We start from the raw sequence: 6,047 nt of genomic DNA on the forward strand, positions 1-6,047 counted from the left end.
CCTGTTTAAATACTTGAAGGGATGTCATATTGAGGAGGGAGCTAACTTGTTTTCTGCTTCTCCAGAGACTAGGACCCAGAGCAATGGATGCAAGCTACAGCAAAAGAGATTCCACCTCACATTAGGAAGAACTTCCTGACAGTAAGGGCTGTCCGACAGTGGAACAGACTCCCTCAGAGTGTAATGGAGTCTCCTTCCTTAGTGGTCTTTAAACAGGCTGGATGGCCATCTGTCGGGGATGCTTTGATTTGGATTTCCTGCATGGCAGGGGGTTGGACTGGATGGCCCATGTGGTCTCTTCCATCTCTATGATTCTAGGATGGAGAATGTTGGTTTGATGGGTTATGGGTCGATGACTTCAAATAAATCTTGAGTTTTAAAAACAACAGTCAAGAAAGTTAGTCTAGTTTCATATATGAATTGGTAGGATCAACAAAATATTTGTCTAAATTAATGAGTAATATGAATTCCTATGAGCCTGGCCAGGATAATGACCCAGTTCATAGTGGCTGCTGATGTTTGTTGAAATCATAACTTTTAGTTGTTTCAAAGTGACTGTTTCTTGTTCTTTTGTCTTGACCACTCTTATTAGCCTCCGTTGCCAAAGCCAGTGGTGAAGGATTATGGGAGTTGACACAAACATCTGAAGGTCCATTAATGTCCACAATTTGAAAATACTTTTTAATGGAGTTGGATTTCAATACGGAGTCGTCCTAACACTGTATTAGGGGATATGCTCCTATTTCTCAGTCCCCACTCCCACTCTGCTCTGTGGGATGTGATGTGACAGGGAGGATCTCTTCATCTTTTCAAATGGAATAAATTTATTTTCCTACTCCTCTCAAGAAGCTTTCTCCACTCCACCAAGCTGCCTCAAGAGAGCTTATGGGGCCTTTCCATCACTTCAGCTAGGACCAACAAAAACTGGATTTGTCCCATTTACTCCCAGCAACAATTCCACCTGGCTGCTGAGAGGAGACTTCATCTGGGATCAACTGTCATTGGACTTCTCCTCTCTCAGATGTCTCCACTGAATTTCATTTGGCTACCTCAGAGGAAGTGGTAAACTCCCATCCATCAGTTCAACTAGCATCAGTTCTTCTTTCCCTTTTCTGTCTCAAAACAATCCCTCAGCATTCATTCCAGCTAGTTGTTTCTGAGGAAGAGAAGTGACAATAAAGGCCTTCTTCATTGTCTTAGGTGGGCACAATGGCCATTTTGGGATCTCTCCCTGTTGAGAACTGACTCCTCTAACAGCTATTCTACTTGGCCTTCCTGTTTTGTTGAACTTTCCTCCATAGTCCTTTTATGCTGTGACTCGGATTCAATGCTGTTACACTTTCCATCTCAAGTGCCTTGATTGAATTAATAAAATTGTTCTGTGGCTTTGTTGATATGCATATTCATACCCCTTCACAACTGTACTACTGTGATGGCCAGTCTTGTGACTGGTGTAGCTGTCTCTGGTATGACTCCTCTTTTCTGCTTTGCCCCTGGTGTTTCACAAACGTAGGTGTGTGGTTTTAATTTTCCTCCAGAGTAATACACTAGGGATGCCACCTGTGGAGTTTGGGTAAACTCTGAAATAGTTTCTCCTTGCATGGGGGGCGGGGGGCATTACATCTTCTGAAAGTTGACTAAGAAGAGGAAATTTTTTCAGTCATCCAACTCACAAGACCCTCTACATCTTATCTTCCATATTACACCTAGATCTATCTTTGCACAGCCAGGTTTTTTTCCTACAAAAAGTTAACAAGGTCAGTTTTTCAGATGTCAGAATTAGCTCAAGGCTGCATCAGAAGAGGAGAAAGTGATGCCAGCAGATGTCACCCTAGGACTACATCCTCGCACAAAGGCTTGGAATTTGCTGTCAATTGGCTGGTAGCTAGAAACTGGGTACAGTCTGAGAGTATTGCAAGAGTTCTGTCTCACTGCCTGTCAACCAGGGAGCAATACTGAATTGACAGTGTTGAGCATCTGCTGAGAGACAAGTCCAAGCAGGGGCTCCACTGCCCAAAGGTAACCGTCAATTCCTTGCAAAGCATAAGTGACAACTAATCCAGCCATTTGGATTAGATAGGTGGGCACATGATAGGTGGATGGATTAGAGTGGGGTGGGCAATGGTGGGTTCTAGATGAGCTTGGAAAACTATTCCCCTGCCCTCCAAATAGATTTTGCCCCCCAAGTCCCCCAGGACATCTTGGGGGCAAGGATATGAACTTTCCCCAGCTCCTTTGGGAAGGAAGTTGGTAGCAGGGCCTAGGAGCCCCAAGTGTGAATTTAGGATCTGCATGCAGCTAGAAGGAGGGCACACTTTCCCTATCCTGGCATTAGATGACATAATGAAGGTGCCAATTCTCTGAAGGAATTCTCCCAAGCCCTCTCCAAGGCTGTTATCACACAATGGAAATTGGAAGTATAATCCATTGTCATCCCAAGAGCAATCATGGGTATCCATGTTATTGCACGAAAGGTTATTGCTGGCATTCTCTGGCATTCTGAACGCAATTCCACAGCAATCCAAAATTAAGTAAATTTGGTGAACTAGCAAATTCACAAATCCTATTCCCAGGCTACTTTGCATTCAATTCAGTGTTGTTTGGTGTGATATGCATGTCTGCTGTGGCTCTGGTATTCCCCCGCATCAATCCCCATGATCCTCCGTTTTTGTTTTGGCTTCCGGGGCTCCTAGGTCTTCCCTGACAGCCGGCAGGAAAAGCAGCTGTTTTTGACAGGAAAGAGTGTGTGGGGGGAGGCTCTCCATGAGGCACCCTGCAAGCTCTCTCTCTGCCCAAAATGGGGGCTTGGGGCTTGCCCTGCTCCTGGCCCCTTGTGCCCCTCAGGGACGTTTGGCCTTCCTTCTTTCCTTCCCTCCTCTGGAGCCAGGGGGCTTCAATATAGAGAGAACCCCCCCTTTTTTTTTATTAGCCCCAAAGAGTTGTTCTCCGTCCTTCTTTCCTCCTCCTTTGGGGGAAGATGGAGTGGGGCAGCTTGGGGAATGGGGGTCTGCTTTCCTCCGCTCAGGTGCCAAACTAGGTAATTCCTCCAGTGTGGATGTAGCCTTAGTCGCCAGCTCTGGTTCCTGCCCAGCTTCCCCTCCCCTTTTCCCTCCCCCTCCGACTCATGGCGGTGCCATTGCCTTCAATGGGACTCCCAATAGGCCAAGTTAGAACCAGAGGGGACCCCCCCCCCCCCCCCCCCCAGCCTGGCTGCAGCAAAGCTCTCCCAAATGGACTCCTTCTCTCCCCCCACAGCTGGAGACTTAAACGCACAGGCCCAGTCTCTCTCTCTCACATACACAACCATCTGGAGGCTCCCACCCCAATTTTTGGGTTTTCTTGGCAGGTTGATTCAGATGGGGTTTGCCATTGCCATTTTCTGAAGAGGCTGAGAGAGTGGTATGTTTTTAGTTGTGCTGTATTTAATTTTGTAAACTGCTTTGAATGCCAGTTCTGGGAAGGTAGTCAAGAATATTAAATAAAACAATCCTGTGATCCCAAAGTACTGCTCACAAGACTCCCATCAGCAGCATAAGCATAAAATACAACCACCATGGCTGGAATCCCGCATGAATGACATTGGTCCAAAACACACTGCAGAAATAATTCAGTTTGAGACCAATTTAACTGACCTGGCAAAATGCTAGGGGATTCCGGGAATGGCAGTTTTGTGAGACATTTAGCCTTCTCTGCCAGAGAGCTCTGGAGCCACAATAAATTACAAGTCCCAGGATTCCCTAGTACTAAGCCAGGGCAGTTAAAGTGGTCTCAAACTGGATTATTTGTGCAGTGTGTTTTGGACCTTAGTTAAGTAGATGGTACAACTGCCCCCCCCCATATCTGCAGGGGTACGATTCTAGACTTACAGCGGTAGTAAAAACCATGGGAAATGGGGAACTCAATTTCCAATGGAAATTGACTATAGAATTGTCTTGGAGGACCAGCAGATGCCTAGAGAGAGTTCCCCCGACACAGGTAAGTGAAACCGCTGTTACTGGTCCTGCAGATAAAAGGGTCAAACTGTACTTTATTAAGAACTTCTACTGGCCTGACTCCTTCAAATCTGATGGAAAAGTCATGTAGTGTTCAAAGAGATAGCTGTCTTAGTCTGTAGAATTGGTATGTTGAGAGATCTTGTAGCACCTTTGAGACTAACTGAAAGAAAGAAGTTGGCAACATGAGCTTTTATAGACTGTCTACTTCCTCAGATACATGTTGTGATGCATGATGATGTAGTGCTTGTGAATGCAAAACAGATGTCCATATTCATTCAGCAACTGGTAGAGGATTCTGGCCAATAACATTAAATATAATGACAATGTCAACTTGAAACATGTGTGCCAAAAAGGTTTATTTACAATAAAACATTCTTAGAAAATTGTAACAACAATGCTGTGCTGTGTAACTGAAAACATTCAACAGCAAGCTATTAACATGAGAACTTTTGAACAGTGTGAAAACAGTTTGAAGCCAACATGCTGATTCAGCTGCCAGGAAGAATTCTTCTATTTTATTTCTAATGAGCAATTATGTTATGGATTATTAAACAAACAGCAAGGACTTCTACTATGTTTGTCAGAAAAATGCAGGAAGCATCCGCCAGACTTCTGAGCAACTACTGAAGTCCTTATCAGAGCACCATTCTTTCAGCAAGTAACTCACCCTGCACATATTGCTTCTAATCCAGATCTTGCAAAAGTTACTTTATTTGGATCTAAACCAGTTGCTAATCCCAAGTACAGTAAATCCACTGAATACTAAACTGACACTGACTTAAATCACATTGATTCAAGGGTTCTGCTCTAGCTGGGACAAGCTAGATTTGGACTGTAAAGTACAATTCCCCAAATCCTAAGACTAGCAAGTTAGCTAGGGACTTTAAGGAGTTGTAGTCTAGACTACAATCATGGGGAAAAATTACTTTGATGATACAATTTTATCATTTTAATTGTACAAAAAGATACAATTTCATCATTGTACAAAACGAGACAATTTTGTACATAATTGTACAATAGGATAAAATTTTGTCATGAGACAAAATGACTAATTTGGAAAAGTGATAATGCTTGGCCGAATTGAAGGCAACAAGAAGAGGAAGACACTATTACAGGTCGGTTGAGATGCAGCCCAGATTTTGCAAGCCCTGAGCAGGGTTGTGAATAACAGGACCTCTTTGAGATCTCTCATTCGTAAGGTCGCCATAAATTGATGTTGACCTGATGGTACATAACAAGGAACTTTCCTTAGCTCTGTTCTAGATGCGCCCTGAGATTCTGATTTGCTACACATTTCCACAGGTGCAATGAGCAACCAGTGGCCCCTCAGACCACTCATTCCCATCCCCAAAAATGCGGGACCCATAAGTTGGTACCACAATGCCACCACATAATAATAATAAAATTTATTTATATCTATTCAGGAAAGGCCTGCCAGATCCATCTTAACAGATATTTTAAGCTGGTGATGTGGTGGATCTCCTCCTGGAGGCAGTTCTATAATCTGGGAGCAGTTGCCAAAAAGGTCCTCTGGGTGTTGGCAAACAGTCTAGGTTGCAGCAAATTCCTCCCAGAGGACCTGAGTACACGGGGTGGATTATACAGATGGAGGTGGTTTCGAAGATAGGTAGGACCCAAGCCATTTAGGACTTTAAAGGTGATAACCAACACCTTGTACTGCGCCCAGAAACTAACCGGCAGCCAGTGGAGCGATTTCAGAATAGGTGTAATATGGTCACTCCTAGATTTTCTGGTGACCAACCTGGCTGCCTTTTTTTGTACTAGTTGGATTTTCCGGACTAGGCACAAGGGTAGCCCCATGTAGAGCGTATTGCAGCAATCGAGTCATGAAGTTATCAGTGCGTGTACTACAGTTTCTAGGTCCCTTACTTCCAGGAAAGGACGCAGCTGGTCTATCAGCCGGAGCTGATAACAGGCGCTCCTGATCGTCGCATTCACCTGACTTGTCATCTCAAGCAACAGGTCTAGGAGCACCCCCAAACTACAAACACAGTTCTTTGAGGAGAGTGTGACCCCATCTAGGACTGGAGG

The sequence above is a fragment of the Sceloporus undulatus genome, chromosome 1 (genome assembly GCF_019175285.1).
Source record: "Sceloporus undulatus isolate JIND9_A2432 ecotype Alabama chromosome 1, SceUnd_v1.1, whole genome shotgun sequence".
Taxonomy (NCBI): Eukaryota; Metazoa; Chordata; class Lepidosauria; order Squamata; family Phrynosomatidae; genus Sceloporus; species Sceloporus undulatus.